Source organism: Grampus griseus (assembly GCF_964374135.1).
Source record: "Grampus griseus genome assembly, chromosome: 6".
Taxonomy (NCBI): Eukaryota; Metazoa; Chordata; class Mammalia; order Artiodactyla; family Delphinidae; genus Grampus; species Grampus griseus.
In genome coordinates this window covers 40,544,208-40,557,733 of record NC_139000.1, presented here as the reverse complement: position 1 = coordinate 40,557,733, position 13,526 = coordinate 40,544,208, and the positions used below count along the sequence as shown (strand labels likewise).

Below are 13,526 nucleotides of genomic sequence, written 5' to 3'. Positions count from 1 at the left end.
GTTTAAGTTTCCTAGAAGGAAAAATAGCATATATGTATAAATATTGTTTGGCAATAATAATCCCTCTAGGAGGCATTTATTTTTAGTCATCTAGTGAAAGTGCTTCAGATCTGTCTTATCAACCATTTCAGAATAGTTGTGTTTATGTGTTTACCTGCTGGGAAAAGATGAGGGAAAACTTAGTGCTTTTCATCTCTTATTTATACTCATGGTGGATGTCATTACCTTCTAAGTTTAAAAAATATGAAATGATCACATATTATTAGGCTCTTACTACTTATGGATTCCTTTTTGGATATGGTTAATTATCACATACCTGAAACATACTCAGATCTTTAAAAGATGACAGTTAGATAGTAAAAGCAATCAGACAGTATTTGAAAACAAAAAGTTGGAAAAACAAAAAAAAGGAGTCGTCACACTGAGGACTTTATTTCAGATACTTTTTTTACTTCATGTGCTATTTGGTTATGTCAGTATTAACATTATAGTATCATTGGCCGCATGTTAAAATTCTTATTTTGGCATCCTTGCCATTTCTGTTTAGATAAGTAATGTAAATACCTCCTGCTTAAACAAAATCCATCAAACTTATGGATGGGCTCCCCTTAGTTCTACCTTATAGGAATAAATTACATGAGAGATATTGTTTGTTAATTATCCTCAATACATGTCATTTTAGGTCTGGATCTTGTACATGTCTTTTTTTTTTTTTTGTCTTCATCCACCACCCAATACTAATTAGTGTCTTTTTAAAGATTGGACCAGATGATTAATGTCCCTTTATTTCTTCTCCTGTATCTTATTATTTAACCATAACCACTTAGTTTTCAGATCTCCTTATACTGTTTACAGTTCTCAGAGACACAGAGCTTGTATGTATTTCTTTTAGGGGGCAGGGGACGGTATGTGATATCCCTTAATTTTACACATTTTATACTTCTGTAATTCTGTCATCTTCTTGTCCAGCTGGCCTCAAATGCCATCCATTTGAAATTGAGAATGGAGTACATTTTCCCTTTTTTTCTCTTGCTTTTAAATTCAATCATATCAAGAATCCTGAGGGCAGTTTATCACATTATGAAATACAGACAGCCCTGCAAACCACCTACTTATTATATTTTCTTTCTTTCCCCCCTTAAGCACAGAGGCATATCTGTCTTTATTTGTTTTCCTAGGCAGACAGCCTTGGTTCCTCTTGGCCTCTCTTCCAGATGCACTTGCTGGATACCCTCATAATGGAAAGCAGCAATAATGCAGGGAAGTTGCCCTGCGGCATAATTGGGCCTAGTTCTCAAGATCAGGTTAGGCTTATTCACTTATTAGATTTGTGTCTCTGAAGGGTTCAAGAGTAGGAGTCCCCGGAGTCCTTGGAAGTACCCTAGTAATTGGTGGCCCTGATATTTGAAACCTTTGTGTATTTTTTGGTTAATGCTTCTGTTCTTGGCTGCTGCCTGCCACAGAGTATTTATTTTTAGAGAAATTTTTCATTGGAACAGAAAATGATGGCTGTGATGGAGTCATGACTCTGTGACTTAGCAAATTGATAAAAGGACAGAAGCACAGAGCAGTGACAGGCAGGCTGGGGGGGTCCAGTATCATGGTCCCTCCCCTTTCTGTATGATACTCGTTGTCAGTCACCCTGTGCTGGTTCTGTTAGAGGACTATAAAGTGAAACCTATGGGGAATTTGTCATTCTGAAATGAAAGCTAATGTAATTAGTACCAATTAAAGTACATTCAGTAAATTGGATTTAATCTTAATTAAGCCTGCATAATGTTGCCAATTTTTAACAATTATGTTTGAGAACATAATTAATTTAAATTTTGGTAACTGAGTAAATAGCATTAGTCTGGTAGAATTAGTTGATTTTTTTTTAAAGGGAAACTCAGTGACATGACATGGAATTAGAGCATAAAATATGAATATAATTTCTGATAATCTTTAGTAGGATCGATAGAGCTGAGCAGATAAAGCTGGGGAAAAACCCAGAAAGGTTAAAGTGGAGTGTTCTAGACTATAAAGTGAATTAATGCTTTGCCACTGTCTTAAGTTCTAGCATGAAAGTGAAGATGACAAATGGGACATGGTTAGAAATGGCACGCGTTTCATTGTGATATCTTCATAATGGGATTTTTTAAAATGAAAGAACATTGGCCTTTATTCCTTAAGGATTTCCATCTAAGTTGGGTTTTTTTGTTTTTTGTTTTGGATGGGACAGGTGGCTCGTGGTTTAGTTGTTACTTTTTTTTTTTCCCCTCTGCTGATTGTTCTTTATAACTATAGTGTGGCTTCTAAATGGGTCAGTGACCGTGGGCAGAGCAGGGTGATGCATGCAGTTGATAACATGGCTAAGTGCTGCTTGTTCCCATCCTTCACTCGTAATGCTGTAATTAAAGAAGACTGCCCTGATTTAATTTGATTTAATCTGGCAGCGGCAGTTACCACTTTAAAAAGCGAATATTCGTTGTAGATTAGGAACAATGGGTATGCAAATTCGACCTATAAGTGTACGTATACAATTACTATTTTTTTTCAACTCAGAGCAAGAGAACTCCTGTTTCACTACAAGCCATGTAAATTTTATTATGAGACTTGGGCCACAACCATTTAAGTGCTGCTAAAATATTAATTGAATAGAAATGAAAGGGCCTTGCCAACTGACAGGATATCATAATCATAGCCTCTCTGGTCGATGGTAAATGATGATAAATGACATTAGGAACCTTTTAGCAAACTGTAATAACTACAGGGAGGGAAGCAGTATGGATTTGCATTATATCTGATACCCTCTAGTACCAAGTGGATTGCCAATACTGCTTGTTTAGCATTTTCTAAGGGCAATAGGATATTGATTTCTGACTTACAAGGAACAGCTCTATTTTCACCATTGAAAAGTATTGCAGGTTGTTAAGAAGAAATTGACTTGAAGAGGCCGACTGCTGCCCATCATGGAGCAAATAAAGCAAAACTGCCGAAGCATGGTGGAGCAGCGAGAGGGGCCCTCAGCAATTTGTTGCTATTAATTTACCATGCTCGACAGCAAATCAATCGGCATCTACTTCATCTGCTGGAGAAAATGCTGTCCAGGGCAGATAAAAGGCTCGGCATGGTACAGAGAATAGACTGGATTGGCCAAAAGGAGGCTCCAGTTAATGTGTAAATAAGTGAAATCAAGGCCACAGTTGCAGAGGAAGCTGTTGTTAATTAGGTTGGTGAACTATTTCAGAAAGCAGCCGAGGATTTGGAGAGTAAAAAGAGATTTATTGAGGTTGAAGTAATATACGACTGGCATGGCATTCCAGCCTTGAGTGTACTTGATTCTAGGGTGCAGTAAATTTATTTGGGGACAGTGCTTGCAGTAGAAGTCAATTTGTTTAGAGTTGTGTTTAGACCAGATTTCCCATAAGAAAACTTTTTTTTGGAGCATTACTAATTTCTTAGACATCTCTTGTCTTAGATGGTATATGCTTGGCTATGGAGGAGTAGATGTAGGAGTAGGTGTTTGAGAAGATAGGCAAAAAGGTGACTTGTATTCTTAGGCAGTGACTATTTTTTTCAGGAATGGATGTGATTGAACTCTTGTGTGATGATGAAAGTGAATTATCGAAGGTGGGAAGTTCTAGCTGAAAGTAACTAATAAACCAGTGAAAATTTTGCTGACAGAACTTTCTTTTGTTGTATAAAATTAGGAAATAATAATCTAGAGGGGCTGAACGGTGGTGGACACTGCTGGACTGGAAATTCTCAAAGAGAGATTACAAGTGAAATCTTGATGATTGTGCAAAAAACTCCAGATACAATTAGAGCATGGGGAGGGGGTTGTGTTTTTATTTGTTTTTCATTAAGGTTTAAAGCCACCCTTTCTAATTTAAGATTACTTATCCTTCAATAGTATTCTGTAATTAACCAAATGGAGGTTATTGGTGGTAAATTTTCCCCTGCCTCTCTGATTTGAACATTTTGGGATGAGGGCCAACTTAAGTCCTATTTTGTAAGTCTAGATATATGTAGATTTTAATTAATTTTTTTCCAAAACAGAGGTTCTAGCATTAGGACAGTTGATACCAAGGGGCAGTGGCTTGGGCAGGACCCACGGAGCTGTCATTTTACATGTCACAGGACCTTCAGGAGAAGCGGATCTGGAGGAGGAAGTTTAACCTGTCAGGGCATGTGCATAATTAGGAGCATTTTCTGGATCACGTGGGTTTCCCCTTTTTCTCTTCTCGCATGTTGGGTTCTTAATTTTCTTTCTGAGGTTTTGTAGAATACCTGAAGATTTTTCACCTGAAGCAGTGTTTGTTGAGTGGAATTGGAATTTCCTTTCAGTGGACGTAAATGTTTATTACATATCTGGGTTGTGCTTACCACTGATCTGGGCCCATTGCCAACATTCTTTAATTCTCACAAAGATCCTAAGAAAGGGATTATGTCCCATCAAAGGATGATTAAACAGAATCAGATCTGCGCAAGGTGATACAGTTATTAGGTAGTGGACAGATGAATTTGCCTGGGAGGGTGTTTGCTGGGAGATGGGTCTGCCCTGGGTTGGAGATTCAGGCCCCAGCTCATTTCTGGAGTGGAGAGCCCCTGGGAGGCTGGGCTAGTGCTTGGGTTTGTCCTTGAGCCACTGAACTTCAGGCTTATACCCAGACCCCTGCAGCTCTGCCTAGAGTCAGGGCCAGAAGGCTTGGCCCAGGACTCTCCATCCATACTACTGTCAGTGGGCAAGAGGGCGAGGGTCGCTTTCACTTGGAGTCTCCCACAAATGGGGCGAGGAGAGCTGCTTGTTTATCAAGATGAGTTTACTTCCTCCCTGGGTAACCTATTTCTCATTTGTTTACAAACTTGCTTTTCCATTTAACTTTTATCTTTTCCTTGTGGCTTTTAAAACTGTGCCTGAAGACAACGGGCTGTTTGTTAATCACCGTCTTGTGGGTTTTTGAAGGGGGAAGCTGGGAGGGGAAAATGTGATGTTTTGTGGCCTCTTTGTAGTTCAGAAAGAGGTTCTTAGATGCAGGAAATTGCACACAACTCAAACTTTTAAATGAAGGCAAATGTTTTGCTTATACTGTTAAAAGGCTTTCTTTGCAGCATTCAAACAAAGGGATATTTCCTTTCTCACTGCCCCTTAATCCCTACTGGATATTGCTTATTTTTGTTTAGCTTATTTTATTTGCTGGGCAAAATTCTTTGTATCCTGAATAATATCATTTTGAGCCGGGTTGGCCTAGTGGACTGAGGGGTAAGATGCATCTTTTTAGGTGCAGTTCCAGCCTTGGTGAAGCCGAGATAGTGCAGGCACTGGCCCATTGTTCTCACATTCTTCGTTTTGTCTTTCCTAGAATTTTACTTCTTTTTTTTTTTTCTTTTTCTTTTTGTACTATAGAATAGATAAAGTCATTTGGGAATTAAGTGTTTCAAATGTGTATTGAGAAGTAATTTGTGTTTGTTTTTAGTGAGAACATTTTTATTTGACATGACACTGCAGAGCCGGTGAAAGGGATGTGATTTTTAGAAGGTATTTTCCCTTGATCCCTCCCCATACCTCCTCTTAAAAAACTCTAGCTCTTTAGCTGCGGTGGCGGATCCAGTGGTCCTGTGGCTAAGTTAGGATCAGTTTTGTGAGCTGGGCTGTGGGAGAAAAGCTGGAGGCAGCACGTGTAGGTGTGGGCAACTGAGTATTTATACTGATAATGATGGGTTGCGAGACTTAGGACTTGACTTGTTCAGAGGAAGTTCACTGCAAACAGAGCTCACCAAATTACTCACTCTAAGGGGGACGGGCCTGAGAAGTTTTAGTCAGAAGTGAAAATTAGAGTCGTTTTGACTCTGCCTTAGCAACAGCTGTCAGTGGTAGCTGCTTTCTATCTGTAAAGAGGGATTTGGCTGGCATTCATCAACACAAATCTGTATGCCCTCTCTGTTTTCGTTGGCCTTGACCCAGCATTTATGCCAAGCTTTTGCTGGTTTCTCTACCACTGAGCCCACCTTTCCTCAGAGAGCTGCCGTGTGTGACAGTACTCCGTCCAGGGGGACAAAGGGAAGGTGTGGGTTTTCGTAGCTGGTTTGTCAAAGAAGCGGAAGAAAAAGACCCCCAGACACCTCTGAGGTCCTCTGGTGCATGGGTCACTTTGTCATCATTTTTGAGGATTTTGCCCACAAATACTTCACGGTTGTATTGTGGAGGGAGTTTCTGTGATGGATGGAGAGAAAGGCTGGCTGCTCTACTGGGCTCCACATAAAACCTGGCCAGCCCGCTGCGTCTCAGCCCCGGCAGCTTAGGCATGAGAGGCTGAGGCAAGGAAGATGGATATTGACTTTCTGATTTCCTAGCAAGCTTATTTCACTGAATTGTTATTATTCTAATTAGGATTCTGTTCTTATTTTCTACATATGTATTCTGCTTCTGAAGGTCTGTGGGTTATTTTGGTTAAAGAATTTGAAAATGCAAGGAAATATAACTGGAAAGAATTGTAGAAATTATGAGCACTAGTACCCCGTAACACCCTTTCTTTACAGAGAGCTTAAGGCGCTTTATATGTTCTCCTTAATCTTTCTGATGTTCCTGTAAAGCAAGTAGCAAGCTTGGATCCATGTATTTATTTAAATAGCTTCTGTCAGTGGAATACCCGACAGTTTGCCAAGCACTGTCATTCCACTGCCCTCCTTGAACAGATGACACCGAGGCTTAAGGGCTTAAGAGACTAGCCCAGTGTCACGGTACAGGAGGATCAGCCTGCGGGCGGGGAGACCAGGGTTCACGCGGGTCAGCGGACACCCGAGGTGGCACAGCGAGAGATGCTGGCAGAAAAGGAAACAGTAGGTTTCTTGACTTCACTTCCAGGGCTCCCTTCACTGACCGCGCTGTTTCCAATCAGCAAATAGTGCGCCTGTTTCTGGGATGTCCTCGGCTGCATGCAACACGAGACGATGGAGACGCTACCGGCCCGTCCATCCAAGAAGTGTTAGAGTGTCACTCTAGCTAGAGACCTGATCTGTGTGTTTGTGTGCGAGCACAGAGCCTCCCTCTCCTCCCTGCTATCCGCCCAGAGTCCAGGCCCCGCCGAAAGGGAGGCTTGGGATCACAAATTAAAATACAGAGTCTGGGTCCACTTTGAGCAGAGCGCTTAATGAAACTGGCTGTTTTTGCATTCCTAAAGTATACTGTGCAAACACTAGATGTGAACTTGTTTCTTGCCAGTCTGCTCTCTCCCACTAGAAGGTAAGGCTCCGTGGGAACAGGGGTGTTTATTGTTCTCTGCTGTGTCCCCAGTGCTGAGAACTGCCTGTCACACAGTAGGTGGTCATGAAATATTTGGTGAGTGAGGGAATCCCTGCATTCAGATCGAGCTAGCCAAGAATACACGCGATTTAATATTTTTAAGGGCATATTGTGGTTGTAGGATAACAAACGCTGAGCTTCCAAGCCTCGTTAGGCCTGTGGTGCCTACTTGTTAAATTTGTGGAAAAATGACAAGTGGAAAGACAAAGTAAAAGCAACTGAGCTCGGTTTGCTTTTCAGGAGTGAGTTAGGCTAGTTTAAGTAGAATATATGTGTTTTAGCATGTGGAATTTGCCTTCTTAAAGATGAAAACATGAATCTTTCCTAACTGAATTTAAAATTCAGTTTAGACATCACTCTATCACTGTCACTGTGTATCTGAAGAATTCTTTTACTATTAATAGGTCTGTGTACATGTGGTTTGAGTGAGTGTGGGGAGATATTGATCTTAGCCATACCGTGGTGTGTTTAGCTAACTTCTTTCCAAATCAGTAAAGATGCAGGCTTCTGTTTCTTTTCAAGGGACAAGGAACTTTGAATATATCTTAGTTTTTTATTGGTGGACATGGTACCGTGTCGTTACAAGAGTAGTAATCGTAACAGTAAGTGATTTTAGAGAGCTTGCTGTGCAGATAATATTTTATTCTTACAATAACCTTATGAGGTTATTACTGTATATTATTATTTCCATTTTGTATATGAGGAGGCTGAGACACATAGAAATTAAATAAGTTCTTGAGATCAGCCAACCAGTAAAATAGATCCTGGGTTTGGCTCAGTTTCAGATCACTGGTGTGATAGATATTTCTGTCAATTCTCCAGACATTTCAAATGCTCTGCTGCTTCCCCCAAAGTACTTGACTAAGTCAGGAGATTCAGATTCTAGTTCCGACCTTGCCAGTAACCAGTTGTGTGTTATTGCTGAGTACCTTAACTTCTTAGGACTGTACTTTTCTCAGCTTAAAATTGGAGTGTAAGTGAACACTGAGATCTCTTTTAGTTCCTTTGGTCTAAAATGACCATTTGGTTTTGGTTATTTTCTATGACCCAATGAACAGAAGTGAGACTTCTTTTTAGTCTCAGAAAGTCCCTTTTAACACCTGTTTTCAGAGTTTTTTTTTTGTTTGTTTTTGTTCACGCCGCGGTTGTCGGGATCTTAGTTCCCTGACTAGGGATAGAACCTGGCCCCGGTAGTGAAAGCTGAGTCCCAACCACTGGACCACCAGGGAATTCCCAAAAATTATATGTATTTTATATGTATATAATATAATTCCAGTGCTGCTTTAAAGTGATTAGCTTTTGTGCTTTTCATTTGGCATGTATAGTGTTAGAAAATTTAATCGTACAACTTCAGAAATAACACGAATTATAATGTGATCCAGTAATTTTCTCCCGAAGTGTTAAGAGGTGGGTGTATATGTAGTAGTTTATTACCTGTTGTGTAATTAGCTCCTGGGATTAGTTATCCTTCCAGAATCCAGTGCCGATGTCAGTTTCTTTAGCTGAGGTTTACCCTGATGACACTGCAGGCCTGTAAACTGGCTTACAATGAACTTGAGATCTTAAGTCCTTGGGTTTCTCACATTGTCCTTTACTTAGAGAAGGTTTGGACTTTTCAGCTTGGTTTATAATAAGTTAACTGTAATTAAATAAAAGAAGGGGGAAATGTATAATCTTGACCTTTGATGAATCAAGGACATAGTAGAGCTCAGTAGAGATCATAGTAGAGATCGTAGTAGAGATCCATCGCTAAGATATAAGCTCCAAAAGAAGAATGTGTTGTGTTACTCCTGTATTTCTGGCATCTGAAACAGTCTTTGGAACTTAACAGAGGAAACGCTGGAGCAACTGAAGGGATGGTTTAATTTTTCATTGCACTGCATTTCCTATAGTAGAGTGTCAACCACCAGTATATAAGCTTTGTTTCTGAGCTCTTAGGCAGGACTCTTAGGGAGAGTAACGATGGCCTCGGTAGGCAGTTCGAGGTTAGGAGTTCTCATTGCAGTTCTGCCACAGGCCCTTGAGCTGGCAGTTGGGCAGTTTTAAAATTTAGGATTGGATTCATCTCCAGATGAATGGAGGTCCAGATGGGGGGTCCTTGGCTGGGTTTTAAAGTATCCACAAAGTCCTTGAACTTCTATGCAAAATTGTATGCCTTCTTCTGTGGGAGAAGAGAGTTCATAGCACTCACTGATCAGTGAGGAAACCTGGACCCAAATGGAGGAGTTTGGGAACTATTTCTCTAGAGCAGTGGTGTCAGACAGGGCAGTTCCTTTCTCCCAAGGACGTTTGACAGCATCTGCAGATATCTGTGGTTGTCACAGCTCAGAGGTGCTACTGGCATTCTAATGGGTAGCGGCCAAGCGTCAGCCTTGTCTGGCTTCTCTAGTTAATTACATAATTTTGAGAGAACCTGTCAAACCATACTTGTATTTTCACGTTTTCTTATGCTGTTCTCATGATGATTAGCAAAGTAGGGTTGGTGGTGGTGGTGGGTTCTTATTTCAGGTTCAGAATGAGGGTGTTACATGGTCTTCTGTAATCATCTTTTTCATTGGAAATTTCTTGTTTTAAGTGAGGCCCATTTGTCTTGGCTACCCATTGAGGGTCCGAGAATTAGTCTTAATTCTTTTTTTTTTTTTAAGTTTTTTTGATGTGGACCGTTTTAAAAGTTTTTCTTGAATTTGTTACAGTACTGCTTCTGTTCTCTGTCTTGGCTTTTTGGCAGTGAGGCATGTGGGATCTTAGCTCCCTGACCAGGGATTGAACCTGAATCCCCTGCATTGGAAGGGCGAAGTCTTAACCACTGGACTGCCAGGAAAGTCCCACTCTTACTTCTTAGCTCCTTTCTAGGTAACAGTTTTTCAAAAGTGTTGTCCTTCATTAGCCTTCCTTTGTCCATGCTGAACAGTCCCAGTATTTCAGCCATTCTCTGAGATACCTGTTGGGTTATTACCAAGATAGGATAGACTGGGCCACCTGAGAATTCAGCATAACACCTTGGCCTGATCTACCCCAGCTGAAAAATCAAGGCAGATCTTGCTACCAAATAGTCCTTCTGCTCTTTCACTTAGCTTCTTGATTGGGTCAAAGTGCATTGTGCTTGAGTTTGTCTAGTCCTGACCACATTGTGATAAACAAAATGGAGTCTTGAGTTTTCTAAGTAGCCTGGGAGTCTACTCACATGGGTTTATTATATTTTTGAATATTTGGGCACTGTTCAATGAACATGTTTTATTGGGGCTTAATTTTTCCCTTCGCATATTCCATTGTGCCGTGCTATGAAGGCGGGTGACTGTTCTAAAGGCTTTTGATTTGGGGGAGCATGTCGAACTGTTTGGGAGTTTGGCTTATTACCTCTAAGTATGTCTACCTTGGTTAACCTCAAAAAATATTATAGTTCACCTAAAGTGGCCAATAAAAAACATGGTGTCATTTCCACAGTTACTTGCTTAAGCAATTTTTGGCCAAGTTGGGGAAGACAGAGTGTATGTTTGGGCTTTTTAATGGAAAAATTGTGTCCTGCACTATTCCAGAGTGTCCTTAAACTTTCTCCTTTATGTAGGTTCCAGGAATGTGGAGATGACAGCTCTACTTCCTTGTAAGCCTTCAAAATTTTTTTAAAAAATTGTTTACATTTTTGAGGTTTCAGATCTGGGAGACTGGGCCACACATAGTACATTTATGTACAACAACCTTTTTAAACGGCAGCTCACTTGCAAGTGCTTGATATGGCTGACCTTAAGAAGGAGACCCATTGTTAGGACATACTTTAACGAGATCTAAGCATAGCCAATAGGATTTTCTTAAAATCTAAGCAAGAATTTAGGATATTTTGCATCAGTTTAGGACGTATATAGAAAAAAATTTGGTAAGATCTTTGTTGGATTTGTATTGTGAGATGGTATTCATGCCAACTTCCCAAGATTTATAAATTCCACTTTTTCTTTGATAGTTGATTTCACAGTTTGGGGGCATGCATTTGTCGTTTTTGTTTGTTTGTTTGAAGCTCGTGCAAAAAATAAACTTTCTAAATTGAAATTTTTAGCTTCTCAAATTGAATATTTAGAACTAGACCTACAGAGATTAAGATTATAACCTAAAGACTTAAACCTGAAAAAGAACTTAATCCTCATGAGGTTGTTTATTCGTCCTTCACTGGGAGAGTTGCATGGTTAGGAGTTGGCAGTGTTGGATACCTCAGATGGAACGCAAAGGCTATGGTGGCTTATAATCATTCATTCAGCAAATGCTAATTGACCTCAGACTTTGTGCAGGGTGCTTTGAGGGTTAGGGAGTTAGGGGAGGTAGAACTCTTGCCTCCATGGATTCTAATCTTTTAATGGCATTTCGACCAGTGTGAATAGTACATGGCAGTGTGTGGTGATGGCACACTTGTGACATAGGCAGAAGAGGAGGAAGTGTTTCTGGCTTGGAAGTGATTAAGAATCCTGTTACAGAGGATGTAGGGACATTTTAGTGGGACCTCAGAGGAGGAGGTCTCTTTGGCAGGAAGAAAGGAAAGGGGAGGATTCCAAGTGGAAGGCACAGAGACAGGAAAGTGTTGTCCATGTTCAGGTGGTGGTTACCATTTCCAGCTTGGTTGGTTGGTAGAGGAGAGAATGGTTGAGGTGGTGGGTTTGGGAAGCATTATGGAAGGCCTTAAATGCTGGTTCTGTTACATGGGCTATTGAGGGAAAGCATAGGGAAGACAGTAGGGCAGGGACTGTGTCGGTTTTGTTTATTTGCTCTATTCTCAGCAAGTAGCATGGGGCCTGGCAGAAAATGTTCAGTAAATGGTGGTTGAAATGATTTGAGTGGAGAGGGACATGAAGGAGAGAGGCTGGGTTGAAGAGGTGACAGGAACTGGAAAGGAGGAACCCAAGTGACCCCCGCAGTTCATTGAATGAGGGGTGTGGAAATGAACAGAGAAAGGCCTAAAACATTGACCTCTGCAGACTTTCAGAATCAAGGTGCCATTAATAGAAAAAGAGACCTTGGAGGGGAAACTTGGTCTTGATTATGCTAGGGGATGAGGTGCCTAGGGAGGAGGAAAAGTGATACACGGAAGAGGAGGGAAGGACAGGGGTTTGTTGCTTCTCCCCTGCCTTCATATCAGCACCTTCCCTTCATCTCCTGCCAAGTCTGTTTTCTTACCAAGAACTTCAGGTATTCTTTTTCAGCAAGATTTGTATTTGTGCCTTAATTCTATACCCAGACCACAGTGGACTTTGCCAGGCAGCCCTTTGTGGTCAGTGGTTTTAGGAACTTACCATTTTAAGGAAGGTGTTTGACCTTTGTGTCAGTGTATGAGAGAGATTTTCTTCATCATTTTGCTTGATTACTGCTATTACCTTTATATAGATATAATAGTGGGAGTTTGCAAATTATCTGATTTTGGCTTTTTTCCTTTTAACGTTTTTTTTTTGACATTAAAAATAGGTACAGAATCCTTTAAATTATTCATCAGCTATGGAAATTCTGCTCCAGTCATTCTTTTCTTCTGTTGCATTTTATTTTCTATCATTTGGCCAAAAACTGTGAATAGGTCAGTGATTCTTTATCCTTTTTGTGTTGAGAAATTTTATGTAAACGCGAGGCTGAGTCTGTAATTGTCTTGAGAAACTACTATATTTCAATAATTACTCCCATTGTCCATTATGTATGAGCTATATACCAAAATTACAACGGATGCTTTAGTCAATGTGAATTACATGTGTGTGGTTAATTTTCTTTTTTTCCTAATGTGAGGCATATTCTGTATGTTAAACTTTTTCCTCCTTTAAGACACTTGTCTTAAGCTGCTGTAGTTGAGTGAGAACAACAGTGATAGTAAGGAAAGTTAAGTAAACATAAAATTAAAAAGGCCATAGAGTACATTTTGGTAAACCAAAATACTGCTTGGTGGCATAAAGCCACAGATCCATTCCAGAAAAAAAAAAAAAAAAATGCGGAAATGTGGTTTTGCTGTCTGTCATGCAGTCTGTTTCAACTGTCAGAAACATACGTTGCTTTATGGGGTATTTTTTTCAAGTCTGACCACAGCTTTTAATTTCCTTCACTCCACCCATACCTCCCACCTCACCCCCTTGTATCTAGTGCTAATTTATGGGCATTTTAAATGTAATGACATCAACACCAAAAGGGTCAGCAGTTGTGGCAGAAGTTTTTTTTTTTTTTTTTGGTGGTACGCGGGCCTCTCACTGTTGTGGCCTCTCCTGTTGTGGAGCACAGGCTCCGG

The 13,526-nt window shown here is 40.4% G+C and overlaps 1 protein-coding gene across 3 annotated transcripts in view; it reads left to right on the top strand.

The window, feature by feature from the left end:
• LOC309824445 (transducin-like enhancer protein 4) overlaps positions 1-13,526 on the top strand; it is a 153,415-nt gene that overhangs the window by 3,209 nt on the left and 136,680 nt on the right. The window lies entirely within an intron of this gene.